The sequence below is a fragment of the Pseudophryne corroboree genome, chromosome 9 (genome assembly GCF_028390025.1).
Source record: "Pseudophryne corroboree isolate aPseCor3 chromosome 9, aPseCor3.hap2, whole genome shotgun sequence".
Taxonomy (NCBI): Eukaryota; Metazoa; Chordata; class Amphibia; order Anura; family Myobatrachidae; genus Pseudophryne; species Pseudophryne corroboree.
The window spans coordinates 118,220,522-118,237,190 of record NC_086452.1 but is presented as its reverse complement, the minus strand read 5'-3'; positions in this window follow the sequence as shown (position 1 = coordinate 118,237,190).

The following is a 16,669-nucleotide window of genomic DNA, read 5'->3' as shown; positions in this document are numbered from 1 at the left end:
AGCACACAGCCGATCAGGCGGGTGCCACAACGTGGCGCTCCCTGATTGGCTGAAGAAACCCACTTAGACATCAGTCAGAGGGGGTTTCTGGCATTCGGGGAAAGGGGTCCCATGTGAAAACATGGGGCCCCTTTCAGTTCGTGGTCGGGTGTATGTATGCATTAAAGTTATACTTTCAAGGTGTGTGTGTAATGTCTTTATTGGGGTATTTTTTTAGTAGTAGTACTACAGGTACCAGCGGGCACGGTTTTCCGCCGCATGCTGGTACTTGTGGTTCTCCAAGTACCAGCTTGTGGGGGAGGCTTGCTGGGACTTGTAGTACTGCTACTAAAAACAATATTCATAACTTACAACAAAGGCTATCAGCCCCCCATCCGCAGCCCATTGGATAGGGGGGACAGCCTCGGGCTTCACCCCTGGCCCTTGGGTGGCTGGAGGGGGGGGGAACCCTTGATTGAAGGGGTTCCCACTCCTCCAGGGTACCCCGGCCAGGGGTGACTAGTTGGATATTTGATGCCACGGCCGCAAGGCACTATATAAAAGTGACCCCCGCTGTGGCATTATCTGTCCAGCTAGTGGAGCCCGGTGCTGGTTTCAAAAATACGGGGGACCCCTACGCTTTTTGTCCCCCGTATTTTTGGAACCAGGACCAGGCGAAGAGCCTGGTGCTGGTTGCTTAAATATGGGGGAACCCCTGTCAATTTTTTACCCATATTTTTGCAACCAGGACCGGCTCAAAGAGCCCGAGGCTGGTTTGGTTTAGGAGGGGGGACCCCACGCAATTTTTTTTTTAAGTTTAAACTTTTTTTTTTTTTTTTTTAAAGGTGCACAATGAAGCCCTGCACGGATCTCTCAGATCCGGACGAGATTCATTGTATTAAAGTCGTCAGTGTTTTACAAGTCACTCACGTAAAACACTGCCTAAAAAAACGAATGACATCGACATCGGAAAAACCGAAAATGCAGAATACGGCAGCTTAGTAAATTAGTCGTAATCAATTCAAAAAGTTGCATATTTACACTTTCGATGTCATTCGTGATTGAACTTTGACCTCAAACGGGAAAATACGATTCTTAGTAAATTTACCCCTATGTGTAAATTGTGCACTATATGAATTGAGTATTAATTATGTCTTTGTAGCTTGACTCTGCATGTGCGCATGCTACCGTATATACTCATACCACGCACCAATGCGCAAGGCTCGTGAACCACTGCACGTGGTGTGCGGGTAGGCGTATGCACTGCGAAAACCCACACGCACAGAGGCCACTCTGTGTGGTGTTTGCACGTGACGTGTGTGTGTAATATTTTCGACTTCGATACTGCATCTGTAAACAGCACTGAAATATGTATCAGGGTGGCAGAAAAAAACGAAAGATTTGGTGCCATCAAAGGGAGTATTGAAAATATATATAATATATATGTAATATATATGTCATTATCTCAGTAGGGGACCCAAAAATGTGGGATTTTGAATTTTGGATAAGGGAAACTCAACATGTATTGTCTTTATAGCTGCTACACCCATCAGAGGCATGGAAGTAGTTTTTAGCAACTGGAGCAAGAGTAGACTTATTACTTTCACCATATGTTTGGCAAATATCCTTTAGCTTGTAATGATTCCCTGATGACCATAATCCTTACCCAAATCTTGTGTGTTTATGTTTAATGCTATTACTATTCATCCACAAGCCTACGTTTGACATGTTCTAACAGGAGCTTGTTGGAGTAATGCAGCTTTATGAAAGTCTTTTCTTTCTTGTAGTCACTCTACATTTTCTAAGGTGCTTCATATGGTAGCCGGATGGTAGGTCGACGCTACTTAGGTCGACCTATTGGTCAACATGCATTAGGGTGACATGGACAGAAGGCTGACATTGTAAAAAGGTCGACGTGGCAATGGTCGACACAGAAAAAGGTCAAAGTGGGTTTTTTTTTATTAAAAAAAAAATAATTTCCAACTTTTTCATACTTTACCATCCACTTGGACTACGATTGGGAATAGTAACCTGCAGGGTTATCCGGATGACGCTGATCTTTGTGTGACTACATAAACAGATTAAAACACTTTAAGATGTCACTAAACAATGATAATCACATAGAACAGAGGTTCCCAAACGCGGTCCTCATGCACCCCAACAGTCCAGGATTTAGGTATATCCATGGCTCAGCACAGATGGTTAAATCAACTTGACTTAGGTGATAATTAAGTCACCTGTGGCCAAGCATGGATATATTTAAAACCTGGACCGTTGGGGTGCCTTGAGGACCGCGTTTGGGAACCTCTGACATAGAAACATCATTTGTAAATACAGGGTTAGCTCTATTTGAATGTCATAACCAACAGGTAAACACACTTAGGAGATAACATTTTATATAATAAGAACAATTTATTTAGCACGTTAAAACGTGTTCATTTGGAAACATGGTATAACACAATGTATTTAATTAAAAAGAGGTTTTCCAAGACAAGTTGGATCATACCCGAAAACATGGTGAGGAGCCTGCAGGTGGATTGGAACAGGGTGGCCAGCTTCACCCTGCTAATGGCTCCTGAGCGGTCACTGTTTAGGTGTCCAACAAGACTGTCCACAAGCATGTGTTGATGAGGTCCTTGGTAGGGTATCCAACGCATTTCGGGATGTATGTCTCTTCCTCAGGGCTTGGATAATGCTTGTGTGCAAGGAGCCCACTTAAAATAGGTAGCTAATTGATTGAACAATTGACAAAAAAAAAGAAGTACTTTCGGTCCGTCCGGAAGTTACCAGAACCGGAAGTGGGTGGGCATCTTTGAGTCCTCATTACCCCAAAATTCATATGATAAGATCGACAGGGAAAAATCAACAACATAAAGATCGACAACACAAAACATAGACACATGAAAACATCAACAATGAAAAACTTGACAAATATAAGACCGACATTAACAACCTAGACAGTATAGAAATCGACGGACATATCATAGACAGGTATAGGATCACCAAAAATAAAACTGACAATAAAAAAGGAAGACAGTTTTATATCAACATGTAAACAAACGATCTACAGCTTATAGTTTGAAAACTGAATAGGCAGACAGGTAATAGATCGAAAATAACAAGTTAGACAGTTAATAGAACGACATGTAAACGATAGACATGTTATAGAAAGACAATACAAAAAAGTATACATCATAGATGCTGCCCAACTAATACTGGAACCCCCAATGGTACTTTAAGCCATGGTACTACAAGTCCCAGCTAGCGCTTTCATCCCTGCAAGCGCTGCTAGCAATGCAAGCCCCAACAGTCACCCTGCAACCCTTGTCCTCCATGACTTCCCCTATGCGCCCTGCTATTTCTGGAGGCCTGGAGCTGGGCGCATCTTTAACCCAGCAGTTACAGGTCATCTGCTTTAAGACACTGCCCCGCTAATAGCCAGAGCGGCCCTAGGCATAGGCAAACTAGGCAAATGCCATGGGGCACAGGCAGCTTATGGCGATTAAAATGCTATGCGGCATGCCTATGTTCTGTGTGTGACTGCGGCTGTATCTGCATTCGAAATGCTACGTCACAGCGTATCCCTGGAAATCACTGTAACATAGCATTTCACAGAATACAGCCATGCTGCATATCATTTTAATCAGCAGAAGCTGCTAGTGAATCCTAGCCACATAGCAATGTAAATAAGACACATTTGCGGCAAAAAAAGGTGCCCGACGTTAGCAGAGTGGCTAGCTGACTCACGCCAGGCATCTTCTGCTGCAGGGTGTATTGAGGCAAGATTTATGAGGACACATCTGTATCCAAGCAGAGGCAGAGGTCACAGTGTTAGCGGCCATGTGAGTGCTGTGTGCGGGTGGGTTGGTTGTGCAGTAGTGTTCGGGGTATTATGTGTGTCATGTGTATAAATGCTTTAATAATGTGCAGCATATGTGTAAGGGACATTATGTGTGTCATTATGTGTATAAGGGCATTAATAATGCATATGTGTATGGGACATTATGTGTATAAAAGCATTAATAAAGGTTGGCATAATGTGTAAGCTGCATTATGTTTATAAGGACATTAATAATATGTGTCATATTTGTAAGGGGCATTATGTGTATAAATGCATTACTAATGTTGTGTGGCATTATGTGTATAAGGTGCTCTACTGTGTGGCGTAATGTATAGAAAGGGCACTACTGTGTGGTGTAATGTGAATAAGGAGCACTTCTGTGAGGAGTAATGTATATAAAGTGGTACTACTGTGTGATGTAACGTTAATAAGGGACTCTATCGACGTAAATAATGGACTCTGTCGCATGATATAATGTGAATAAAGTTGCACTACTCCGTGGCTTTTCAATTGGGGGTACTATTGTGTGGCCATGCACAATAGTAAGCAAGAACACGCTCCTTTTTGGGCTGTGTACCGAATGTGCGCACTGTTCCTGTTTAAAATATAGGGGGTAGGAGCACCAAAATGAGGACTGCAATGGGTGAGGGGTGATGGTGCTGGAAAAGGTGTGCAGGGTCAGAGGCGGAACTAGCAGCGGTGCTAGGGGGCACCAGCCAAAATCTTGCCTAGGGGATCATATTGTTTAGGGTATGGCTCTGCTAATAGCTCAACCCCAACACTACATTAAACCATGGTACTACAAGTCCCAGCTATCACTTTCATCCCTGCATGCACTTCTAGTACTGCAAGCCCCAGCAGCTACCCTACAGCCCTTGTCATTAAGTGATGGGCACCCCCAGTCCCTTGTGTCCTCCACACACACACACACACACACACACACACACCCCTCCTCAATGCAACCCACATTTTCTGTTTTTTACACTATTACAGAGTCAATAGTATATTGGCATCAGTATGTCTCCCGTGATTCCTTTTCTAAACCAAATTAAAGATCATAACTTAACCCCCCCCCCCCCCGACCAGCTACACCAGTATCTCCTTTAAAAATGTTTGAACCATCCCACTTTTTTCATAACAAAGCATTTTCATTTGGTCCAATAAACAAAAAAAAGGGTCTTACACTACACTAAGGGGTCTACCTACACTAAGGGGGACATTTACTAAGCAGTGATAAAAGTGGAGAAGTGAGCCAGTGGAGAAGGTGCCCACGGCAACCAATCAGCTGCTCTGTATAAGTTTATAGTATGTAAATTAGAAATGTTTCGTCAATGCTGATTGGTTACCATGGGCAACTTCTCCACTGGCTCACTTCTCCACTTTTATCACTGCTTAGTACATGTCCCCCTAAGTCCTATAGAAAGCATTTTGTAACACAGGTGTACATAATATAACTTGATCCATTACATACCCTCCAACTGTACCTTTTTGCCAGGCACAGTACCTTTTTTGTATGGTCTGTACCGATTTTTGACTCTCCAAATTCCCATTGAAAGTATAAGAAAGGCGGCGTGATCACGTCGCCTTTACCCATGGCCACGCACCCTTTTCCTCATTTGTACCGATTTGTATATGTAAAATGTTGGAGGTTAAGCCATTATTCGGCTCAAGCATTCTGTGATGTATCCAGGGGCAGATTGGGATGGAAAACCAGCCCGGGAAAACTCGGTAAGCAGCTGGGGTCTGCTGAGAGGGACGGGGCCTGTTCAGGCGGCGGGATCCACTATTGGAAAAGGGGTTTGAAGGTTGTTTACAGGGGTGCAAACTACGTGTGGGGGGGGGGGGGGGGGGTGCTGGAAGCTAGCTACAGTATGTGGGATGCACACTAGGGTAGGGGGGTTTGGAGGATGGCTACATGGATGCACACTACACCCGGTGGCTGGAGGCTGGCTGCAGGCAGGAGGATTTGGATGCTAGCTACAGGGCGGCATACTAAGGGGGTGGCTGGAGGCTGGCTACAGGGTGAGCACACTATGAGGAGTGGGGTTTGGAGACTGACTACAGGGAGCACACTATGGGAGTGGAGTTTGGAGGCTGGCTACAGGGAACACACTATGGGGAGTGGAGTTTGGAGACTGACTACAGGGAGCACACTATGGGGAGGGAGGTTTGTAGGCTGGCTACACGGGTACACACTACAGGGGGTGGCTGGAGGTTGGCTACAAGGTGAGCACACTATGGGGAGGGGGGTTTGTAGGCTGACTACAGGGGAGCATACTATGGGAAGGGGGTTTGGAGACTGGCTACAAGGGAGCACACTATGGGGAGGAGGGTTTGGAGGATGGCTACAGGAGAGCACACTACAGGCAGTGGCTGGAGGCTGGCTACAAGGGCGCACACTATGGTGAGGGGGGTTTAGAGGATGGCCACAGACGAGCACAGTATGGGGGGGTATGGAGGCTGGCTACAGAGGAGCACACTATGGGGAGGGGGGTTTGGAGACTGGCCACAAGGGAGCAAAGTATGGGGAGAGGGAGTTTGGAAGATGGCTACAGGGGAGCACAGTATAGGGAGGAGGGTATGGAGGCCGGTTACAGGGGAGCACACTATGGGAAGGGGGTATGGAGGCTGGCTATAGGGGGTTACACTGACTACAGGAGGTGGCTGCAGGCTGGCTACAGTGGTAGGTGCACACTACAGGGGTTGGAAGGTGCGAACTGGAGTGCATGCTGCGGGCTGGGGTTGGGGAGCTGGAAGCTGGCTACAGTAGCTTACACAAGCTTTCCTGCACGCTGTGCCTGCTGCTGTCAGGAGTTGGGACTGAGAGAAGGAAGACTCAGAGCGGCACGACTCGTCACCCGGCCAGCCAAGAGCAGCCAAAACCCCATGGGAAGTTACTGCCTGGGTGGGGGTGGAGATATATGTGTGGAATGGAGGCTGCACATTACACTGTCTGCAGAGCACATCATTTTATACTGGTTGTGTATCCCCTCACATTACACCAGTGTAGTGAGGTGCAGTGAGGTCAAGATTAATGCAAAAATGATATTTATAAGTTACAAATATATTCTTTGTATTATTCTAATAATTTTTATAGTCAAAACTCTGGAGCATACAGAAGTATAACAGGAGAGGCTCTTCCACCCCAGGCTACCCTGACCGTATGTCACTGCACCAATGGTGGTGCCACTTGCAATATAGCAGCAAAGATGGCCATTATTGTACACCAACATGGTTCCTAATAAAAATGAATTATAGTATACTCATCATGTTACATCATATAGATTAACGTGGCCGACCTATTTAATTTCTAACTAAACACAGCCAAACTCGCCATGCAAGGGGACACGGTGCACTAATTGTGGTTTCCGATGACTGTACGGAGTAAACAACACAAAATAAAAACCCACGTGGACCTTTTCCGTCTCGACTATTTTTTACCATGTCAATCATTTTCCCATGTTGACCTGTTGTGTGTCGACCTAGTCACCCTCAACCTTTTCCAGGTCCACCCTATGAACCATACTCCTTCATATGTAGTCCTGCGTCTGCCTGTCCCTGATCATCTTAGTTTGATTTCAATTTTGGATTAAATACAATTTATTACTGAGGTTTGCCCTTTTCTCACATATATTTTGTAGTTTTGTATTTGTGTGGCATACTGGAATGTTAGGAGACAAGAGATATTGGAAGTTTCAAAAGCCATTTAATGCTTATCAGTGAGTGGGGGAGTTTTATGGCCCCAAAACCAGTTCTGGCAGACCCTGCCACATCTAGGGGGTTAGGACAGGAAGCGCAGGGGAATTTTAGTAAAAGGAACAAAGCACAGTACAGTTCAGTGTGAGCTGAGGACTGAGATGGAGGGCACAGGCTAGTGTCCAGGAGAAACGCAGTCTGGGGACTGTGGAACAAGCATCTATAACTCCACAGTCCCTGGCATTATGGAACAGCATGTAGGTGCTGCTAGGAAGAGAAAGAGATATCCAGATTTGCAGTGTGAGAGAAGTTACAGGATGAACAATCAGTGGAAGAAATAATAAGATTTTACTTACCGGTAAATCTATTTCTCGTAGTCCGTAGTGGATGCTGGGGACTCCGTAAGGACCATGGGGAATAGACGGGCTCCGCAGGAGACAGGGCACTTTAAGAAAGAATTAGGAATACTGGTGTGCACTGGCTCCTCCCTCTATGTCCCTCCTCCAGACCTGAGTTAAGGAAACTGTGCCCGGAAGAGCTGACAGTACAAGGAAAGGATTTTGGAATCCAGGGTAAGACTCATACCAGCCACACCAATCACACCGTATAACTCGTGATAAATTTACCCAGTTAACAGTATGAATAACAACAGAGCATCAAATAACCCTGATGCAACCATAACATAACCCTTATTTAAGCAATAACTATGTACAAGTATTGCAGAAGAAGTCCGCACTTGGGACGGGCGCCCAGCATCCACTACGGACTACGAGAAATAGATTTACCGGTAAGTAAAATCTTATTTTCTCTAACGTCCTGGATGCTGGGGACTCCGTAAGGACCATGGGGATTATACCAAAGCTCCCAAACGGGCGGGAGAGTGCGGATGACTCTGCAGCACCGAATGAGCAAACACAAGGTCCTCCTCAGCCAGGTTATCAAACTTGTAGAACTTTGCAAAAGTGTTTGAACCTGACCAAGTAGCCGCTCGGCAAAGCTGTAATGCCGAGACCCCTCGGGCAGCCGCCCAAGAAGAGCCCACCTTCCTTGTGGAGTGGGCTTTTACTGATTTTGGAAGCGGCAATCCAGCCGCAGAATGAGCCTGCTGAATCGTGCTACAGATCCAGCGAGCAATAGTTTGCTTTGAAGCAGGAGCACCCAGCTTGTTGGATGCATACAGGATAAACAGCAACTCAGTTTTCCTGACTCTAGCCGTTCTGGCTACATAAACCTTCAAAGCCCTGACTACATCCAGTAACTCGGAATCCTCCAAGTCACGAGTAGCCACAGGCACCACAATAGGTTAGTTCATATGAAAAGATGACACCACATTTGGCAGAAATTGCGGACGAGTCCGCAATTCTGCCCTGTCCATATGGAAAACCAAATAGGGGCTTTTATGTGACAAAGCTGCCAATTCTGACACACGCCTAGCCGAAGCCAAGGCTAATAGCATGACCACCGTCCACGTGAGATATTTTAACTCCACGGTTTTAAGTGGCTCAAACCAGTGTGATTTCAGGAAACTCAACACCACGTAAAGATCCCAAGGTGCCACTGGAGGCACAAACGGGGGCTGAATATGCAGCCCTCCCTTTACAGACGTCTGAACTTCAGTTAGAGAAGCTAGATCTTTTTGAAAGAAAATGGATAGGGCCGAAATCTGGACCTTAATGGACCCCAATTTTAGGCCCAAAGTCACTCCCGACTGTAGGAAGTGAAGGCAACGGCCCAGCTGGAATTCCTCTGTAGGGGCATTCCTGGCCTCACACCAAGCAACATATTTTCGCCGTATACGGTGATAATGTTTAGCCGTCACGTCCTTCCTAGCCTTTATTAGCGTAGGAATAACCTCATCCGGAATCCCTTTTTCTACTAGGATCCGGCGTTCAACCGCCATGCCGTCAAACGCAGCCGCGGTAAGTCTTGGAACATACAAGGTCCCTGCTGCAACAGATCCTGCCTTAGAGGCAGAGGCCATGGGTCCTCTGTGAGCATTTCTTGCAGCTCTGGATACCAAGTCCTTCTTGGCCAATCCGGAACAATGAGTATTGTTCTCACTCCTCTTTTTCTTGTGATTCTCAGCACCTTGTGTATGAGAGGAAGAGGAGGAAACACATAAACCGACTGGAACATCCACGGTGTCACCAGTGCGTCTACAGCTATCGCCTGAGGGTCTCTTGACCTGGCGCAATACCTCTGTAGCTTTTTGTTGAGTCGGGATGCCATCATATCCACCTGTGGCAGTTCCCACCGACCTACAATCTGCGCGAAGACTTCTTGATGAAGTCCCCACTCTCCCGGGTGGAGGTCATGCCTGCTGAGGAAGTCTGCTTCCCAGTTGTCCACTCCCGGAATGAACACTGTTGACAGTGCTCGTACGTGATTCTCCGCCCAGCGAAGAATTCTGGTGGCTTCCGCCATCGCCACCCTGCTCCTTGTGCCGCCTTGGCGGTTTATATGAGCCACTGCGGTGATGTTGTCTGATTGAATCAGCACCGATTGGTTGCGAAGCAGGGTCTCCGCTTGACTTAGGGCGTTGTATATGGCCCTTAGTTCCAGGATATTGATGTGAAGGCAAGTCTCCTGACTTGACCACAGCCCTTGGAAACTTCTTCCCTGAGTGACTGCCCCCCACCCTCGGAGGCTTGCATCCGTGGTCACCGGGACCCAGTCCTGAATGCCGAACCTGCGGCCCTCGAGAAGGTGAGTACTCTGCAGCCACCACAGAAGAGACACCCTGGCCCTGGGGGATAGGGTGATCAGCCGATGATTCTGTAGATGCGATCCGGACCACTTGTCCAACAGATCCCATTGAAAAGGTCCTCGCATGGAACCTGCCGAAGGGAATGGCCTCGTATGACGCCACCATCTTTTCCAGGACTCTCGTGCAGTGATGCACCGACACCTGTTTTAGTTTTAAGAGGTCACTGACCAGTGTCATGAGTTCCTGAACCTTCTCAGTCGGGAGAAAAACCTTCTTCTGGTCTGCGTCCAGAATCATGCCCAGGAAGGGCAGACGCATCGTAGGAATCAGCTGCGACTTTGGAATATTCAGAATCCAGCCGTGCTGTTGTAACACTTCCCGAGAGCGTGCTACACTAATCAGCAACTGCTCTCTGGACCTCGCCTTTATGAGGAGATCGTCCAAGTATGGGATAATTGTGACTCCTTGCTTTCGCAGGAGCACCATCATTACTGCCATTACCTTGGTAAATACTCTCGGTGCCGTGGACAAACCAAACGGCAACGTCTGGAATTGGTAATGACAATCCTGTACCACAAATCTGAGGTACTCCTGATGAGGTGGATAAACGGGTACATGAAGGTAAGCATCCTTTATGTCTAGAGACACCATAAAATCCCCCTCCCTTGCGATGACCGCACTGAGCGATTCCATCTTGAACTTGAACTTTTCAAGTATATGTTCAGGGATTTTAATTCAATATGGGTCTGACCGAACCATCTGGTTTCGGGACTACAACATGGTCGAATAATAACCCCCTCCTTTTTGAAGGAGGGGAACCTTGACCACCACCTGTTGAAGATACAATTTGTGAATTGCAGTTAACCCTGTTTCCCTCTCGGGGGGGGGGGGGGAGCCGGCAGGGCCGTCAGTGAGGAGGCATCTTAGTCCAGCTTGTATCCCTGAGACACAATATCTATTGCCCAGGGATCTAACAGGGAGTGAACCCACTTGTGGCTGAACTTACGAAAGCGTGCCCCCACCGGGCCTAGCTCCGCCTGTGGAGCCCCAGCGACATGCGGTGGATTTTTGTAGAGGCCGGGGAGGACTTCTGTTCCTGGGAACTAGCTGTGTTGTGCAGCTGGTTTCCTCTGCCCCCGCCTCTGGCAAGAAAGAACGCACCTCGGACTTTCTTGTTTCTTTGTTCGAAAGGCTGCATTTGATAATGACGTGCTTTCCTAGGCTGTGCAGGAATACAAGGCAAAATATCAGAATTACCAGCTATAGCTGTGGAGACCAGGTCCGAGAACCTTTCTCCACACAATCCTCAGCCTTCCATATGCCACTTAAGTTGGCATCATCTGTCCATTGCATATTCTACAGGATACGTCAAGCAGAAATCGACATAGCTTTGCCTCTGGGACCCAGTATACTCATGTCTCTTTGGGCATGTTTTATGATATATATCTCTAAAGACAGCATCTTTAATATATATCTATATATCTATATATCTATATATATATCTCTCTCTCTCTCTCTCTATATATATATATATATATATATACATACTAGGGTCTCAATTTCTGCTGATAAGGTACCTGTCCACGCCGCCACAGCGCTATAAACCCATGCCGACACAATCGCCGGTCTGAAAAGTGTACCAAAATGTGAACGCTATCTGCAGGATCCCTGAGAATAGCTAGGGCTACCTTTTGGGCAAACGTGACACCCTAGGGGAAGATTCCCATCACATCCTGGCCCTAGTGGGGAAAGGATACTGCCTGAGAATTCTTTGTGGGAAGCTGCAGTCTCTTGTCTGGAGATTCCCGCTCTTTTTCCTCATGAGAGGAGGGAAATTTACCTCAGCTTTCTTCCCCTTAAAATGTGTACCCTTGTGTCAGGGACAGATGAGTCATCAGTGATATGCAAATCATCTTTATTACAATAATCATATATTGAATACTTTTCTGCCATTTTGGCTGTAACTTTGCATTATCGTAGTCGACACTGGAGTCAAACTCCGTGTCGATATCAGTGTCTATTATTTTGGATAGTGAGCATTGTGAGACTCTGAAGGTCTCTGCGCCATAGGGACAGACATGGGTAGATTTCCTGTCTGTTCTCTAATCTTTTGTGCAATAAATTCACCTTAGCACTTACACATATCCAAACAGGTGTCGGCGTTGTCGACGGAGACACCCTGTCACACACATATTAGCTCCATCTCCTCCTTAGGGGAGCCTTTTACCTCAGACATGTCGACACACACGTACCGACACACAACACACACAGGGGATGCTCTATTTGAAGATAGTTCCCCCACAAGGCCCTTTGGAGAGACAGAGAGAGAGTATGCCAGCACACACCCCAGCGCTATATGACCCAGGAATCACACAGTAACGTAGTGTTAACCCAGTAGCTGCTGTATATATTGTTTTTACGCCAAATTTATGTGCCCCCCCCCCCTCTCTTTTCTCCCTCTTCTATCGTGCTTCTGCAGGGGAGAGCCTGGGGAGCTTCCTCTCAGCGGAGCTGTGGAGAGAAAATGGCGCTGGTGAGTGCTGAGGAAGAAGCCCCGCCCCCTCAGCGGTGGGCTTCTGTCCCGCGATTTTGTGTAAAATAATGGCGGGGGTTCATGCATATATACAGTGCCCAACTGTATATATGCCCACTTTGCCAAGAGGTCTCTAATTGCTGCCCAGGGCGCCCCCCCCTGCGCCCTGCACCCTACAGTGACCGGAGTGTGTGGGGGTAATGTGGGAGCAATGGCGCACAGCTGCAGTGCTGTGCGCTACCTCATATGAAGACTGGAGTCTTCTGCCGCCGCTTTTGACGTCTTCTTGCTTCACACGCCGGCTTCTGGCTCAGCGAGGGGGACGGCGTCGCGGCTCCGGGATCGGACGACCAAGGGTGCGTTCCTGTGTTCGATCCCTCTGGAGCTAATGGTGTCCAGTAGCCTAAGAAGCATGACCTATCCGCAGTTAGTAGCTCTGCTTCTCTCCCCTCAGTCCCACGTAGCAGAGAGCCTATTGCCAGCAGATCTATCTGAAAATAAAAAAATCCTAACAAAATACTTTCTTATTAGCAAGCTCAGGAGAGCTCACTAAACAGCACCCAGCTCGTCCGGGCACAGATTCTAACTGAGGTCTGGAGGAGGTACATAGAGGGAGGAGCCAGTGCACACCAGTATTCCTAATTCTTTCTTAAAGTGCCCTGTCTCCTGCGGAGCCCGTCTATTCTCCATGGTCCTTACGGAGTCCCCAGCATCCACTAGGACGTTAGAGAAAAAGGGGATCTTCACCTTCAGGGGTACCCCAGAAGCAGGACGGGAGGTGTGAGTATGTGGGAGAGGACGAGCTGGGTGAGTGGTAGGAACCACGTTTGGCGGAAGGCCCCCAGTAACGTGTCCATGAGAGATCCCGTTTAGATAGAGCCCTTAGCGAATGGGGGAGAGCACACGGAAATGGATCTCAGTTTGCGAAAGCCGCACTACTGATTCCCAGAGACTGCGCTGGTATGTACTGTACTGTAATGCTGTCACATCATTGTTAATGCTGTTATTGCCAGTGAAGCAAATGAAAGGAGATGTAACCTGATGTAACCCATATGAATATTGTGCTGTTGAGAAGAAAAAGAAGTTAAATGTTATTGTCGTGATAACCCTGTCTGATCTGTGAATAAACTGCTTGCTTATGTGATGAGACGGCCTGGTGTGCAATGCTTTTTAAAATCACTGAAGGACCGGCCGCTGCCCGGCTATCACATTTGCATATATGATCATTATCTATACTAGGAGGGATGACACTGTGGGCAGAGGCGGAACTACCGCCAGTGCAAACAGTGCGCTGCACTGGGGCCCGCCTCTGTCCAGGGGCCCAAAGCATGTAATGAGTCAAACTGACTCATTACATGCCGCTGTACGCTGCGGGCAACCGCTGCCCGCAGCGCACAGCCGTCCGGAGAGAGGAGAGGAGCAGCGGTACGGGGGAAGGAGGAGGAGGGAGGTGGAGGAGGGAACCGCAGCAGCGCTTTGTTACTGGTGGAGGCGCTGCTGCTGCTGCCCCTCTGCTTCACTATAGGCTGTCTTCCGAGAACAGCCTATAGTGAAGCAGAGGGGCAGCAGCAGCAGCAGCGCCTCCACCAATAACACAGCGCTGCTGCGGCTCCCTCCTCCACCTCCCTCCTCCTCCTTCTCTCCTGCCCGGGAATCGTCAAGCTGCACCGAGGAGCCTGAGCCTGCGGAGAGGGTAAGTATAATTCTTCTTTCTTTCTTTCTTTCTTTCTTTCTTTCTTTCTTTCTTTCTTTCTTTCTTTCTTTCTTACTTACTTTCTTTCTTTCTTTCTTTCTATCTTTCTTTCTATCTTTCTTTCTTTCTTTCTTGGGACTGCCTGCCGCAATGTGTAAAAATGGGGGACTGCCTGCCGCAATGTGTAAAAAGGATGAATCTGCCTGCCGCAATGTGTAAAAAGGGGGAATCTGCTTGCCGCTATGTGTAAAAATGGGGGACTGCCTGCCGCTATGTGTAAAAAGGGGGAATCTGCCTGCCGCAATGTGTAAAAATGGGGAATCTGCCTGCCGCAATGTGTAAAAATGGGGGACTGCCTGCCGCTATGTGTAAAAATGGGGAATCTGCCTGCCGCTATGTGTAAAAAGGGGGAATCTGCCTGCCGTAATGTGTAAAAAGGGGGACGCTGTCTGCCGTAATGTGTAACAAGGGCACGCTGTCTGCCGTAATGTGTAACAAGGGCACGCTGTCTGCCATAATGTGTAAAAAGTGGACGCTGTCTGCCGTTATGTGTAAAAAGTGTACACTGTCTGCCGTAATGTGTAAAAAGGGGACGCTGTCTGCCGTAATGTGTAAAAAGGGGGACGCTGTCTGCCGTTATGTGTAAAAAGTGTACGCTGTCTGCCGCTATGTTTAGCAAGGGCACGCTGTCTGCCGTTATGTGTAAAAAGTGTACGCTGTCTGCTGCTATGTGTAACAAGGGCACGCTGTCTGCCGTTATGTGTAAAAAGGGGACGCTGTCTGCCGTTATGTGTAAAAAGTGCACGCTGTCTGCCGTAATGTGTAAAAAGGGGGACGCTGTCTGCCGTAATGTGTAAAAAGGGGACGCTGTCTGCCGTAATGTGTAAAAAGAGGAATCTGTCCGCTGTAAGGTGTAAAAGGGTCTCTACCTGGTGTAGTAGTGCTACTGTGCGGCGTAATTTGAATAATGGAGACTACTGTGCACTGTTTTATGAATTGGTATTATTTTGTGGCCACACCCCTTCCCCACAAAGCCACGCCACTATGTATTTTTGCGCGCGCCCACGGCGCGCACTGTCCCTGTTTTGCATGCAGGGGTGGGGCTCCGATGCCGTTTCTTGCACACAGTGCTAAAATGTCTCTAGTTACGGCACTGTTGCTAGGTATCCATTTCTCTGGCCCTGAGCAGGTCCCCCTCACCAGATCCTCTCCAGGGGTGAGGGGGTGGACTTGGATGGGATGTGGGGGAGGGGGCCCAAAGCATTTTGTCGCACCTGGGCCCACCGCTCGCTAGTTCCGCCACTGACTGCGGGCATGTGATAAGCCTAGACTGGAGTATAATTATGTGACTTCTGCCGACAAGTAATTGCTCTAGTGCACAGGTTCTCAAACTCGGTCCTCAGGACCCCACACAGTGCATGTTTTGCAGGTCTCCTCACAGAATCACAAGTGAAATCATTTGCTCCACCTGTGGACCTTTTAAAATGTGTCAGTGAATAATGAATACACCTGTGCACTTGCTGGGTTACCTGCAAAACATGCACTGTGTGGGGTCCTGAGGACCGAGTTTGAGAACCACTGCTCTAGTGTATGTGCGAGTATTTATGTGTATAGTATTTTTTTATTATTATAATTTCTTATTAAGCAAGAAAAAGCTTTAGTGTTGGCTTTTTTATTTTGTAAATTTGACACTACAAAGAATTTGTGGTAAAAATTCCTAAATAAATACTTCCTGATTCCATGATGTACAGTAATTATTCCATGATATACAGTGCCTGTGTGCAGGCAAAGTTTCCATTGCAGGCAGGAACTTGTTTGGGATGCAACTAAAAAAGAAGTGATATAGGTTACTGAAATGTTTAGGAATTCTTGTTTTCTTCTTAGTACTAAAATCTAATACATCAGACACTTTGCAGCTGGACTGAACAATGGGGGTCATTCCGAGTTGATCGCTCGCTAGCTAGTTTTAGCAGCCGTGCAAACGCTATGCCGCCGCCCACTGGGGAGTGTATTCTACCTTAGCAGAAGTGCGAACGCATGTGCAGCCGAGCTCTGCAAAAAACGTTTTTGCCGTTTCAGAGTAGCTCTGAACCTACTCAGCGCTTGCGATCACTTCAGCCTATTCGTGTCCGGATTTGACATCATACACCCGCCCAGCGAACGGCCAGCCACGCCTACGTTTTTTCAGACATGCCTGCGTTTTTGCAAACACTCCCTGAA